The sequence below is a fragment of the Arachis ipaensis genome, chromosome B08 (assembly GCF_000816755.2).
Source record: "Arachis ipaensis cultivar K30076 chromosome B08, Araip1.1, whole genome shotgun sequence".
In the NCBI taxonomy this organism is placed as follows: Eukaryota; Viridiplantae; Streptophyta; class Magnoliopsida; order Fabales; family Fabaceae; genus Arachis; species Arachis ipaensis.
In genome coordinates this window covers 6,785,587-6,786,893 of record NC_029792.2, presented here as the reverse complement: position 1 = coordinate 6,786,893, position 1,307 = coordinate 6,785,587, and the positions used below count along the sequence as shown (strand labels likewise).

Sequence of the window (1,307 nt, the reverse complement as noted above, 5' to 3'; positions counted from 1 at the left end):
GCTAAAATCGGTCGCTAAAGTTTAGCGACCGAAGTTGGTCGCTATTTTCTAATTAGTAACCATGGTTTTAGCGACCACCCAAATCAGTCGCTAAATCGGTCGCTATTCCGGTAATTTCTTGTAGTGATCCTTCATAATTCATATATCCAGCATCACATAAGTAGTAATGACCTAGTGTGATATATAAAATTGAACAAAATTAATAAAAGATCAAATGGTTACTTTAATAACATACTAAAGTCTCAATAAAATACCTTAGGAAACAGTATACCCATTGCGAAATAGTGCATCTCACAATACCGCTAGAATTCACAGTTGAACCCTCCCAACCCGCCAGTACATAGATAAATTACATATCGGGAGCAACCACTCCAAGCACATTAATTGTTATGTCACCTATTCTGTTTCGATATCTAGGCTTATCAGCCTCAAGGACATTGACCTTGATATGGATACCATCTAAGGCTCCTAGGCAATTCTAAAATCCAAAAAAAAAAGATCAATTAACTCAATCCTAAACCACACCAAGCATATCAGGTTTAATAGCATTAGCAAGATAAATTACCTTGAACCATTTCCATCGTTCATCCATTTTATCCTGGCTAAATGGTTGAGGTTTCTTTAAAAAGAGATTATGATATCTCAAAATAGCAAGCAATACATCATTAAATGGCCTACTAATTGTTTCTTTAGATCTCAGAAATTGTCTCTTTATTTCTAATTTTGACGTCATGTGCTATAATATGTAAAAATATGGCAACCATTTCTTCTACACCTATATTCCTACTTGGTTCTAACATTCCAATCCCTCTAAGCATATTACACAATGCATAAAACGCATGTCTATCCATTCTTGTGTTTTCTATACATGCTAGATCACTAAAATAAATAATCCTATAATTACTAACATCCCTTACTACTTGCCTACTATAACTATGATTCCATTTTCTTTTCTTTTTTCTCAATTGCGATATAGTCAAAACATAGCAAATCGTCAACAACTTAACCATAAGGTTATTCATTAGTTCGAAACGTAAAATCAAGCAGGCAATAATTCTCATCTTTTGTTTGGGATCCATTCTGTCAAAAAAGAAAAAAACATTAAAATATTTAGCTAAAAAATCCAAACTTTATAAATCAATTCAAATATACAATACATAATACAGATCTTACAATTCAGTTTCATTTTCAAGTCATATATGCAATACATATGAGTGCTACTTCAGTCTAGAATTGAAAATTACACTAATTAAAACAAAGTTTCTTCATTTTAATAGATGTATCACTAATAACTTCACTAACTTCAC

General features: G+C 32.0%; 1 long non-coding RNA gene across 1 annotated transcript in view; it reads right to left on the bottom strand.

The window, feature by feature from the left end:
* The window catches only part of LOC107613062, a 3,212-nt gene continuing 2,108 nt past the window's right edge, over positions 204–1,307 (bottom strand). The window contains exon 2 of the long non-coding RNA XR_001613904.2: positions 204–1,080. This is a non-coding gene — a long non-coding RNA (uncharacterized LOC107613062). The remainder of the gene's footprint in view (positions 1,081–1,307) is intronic.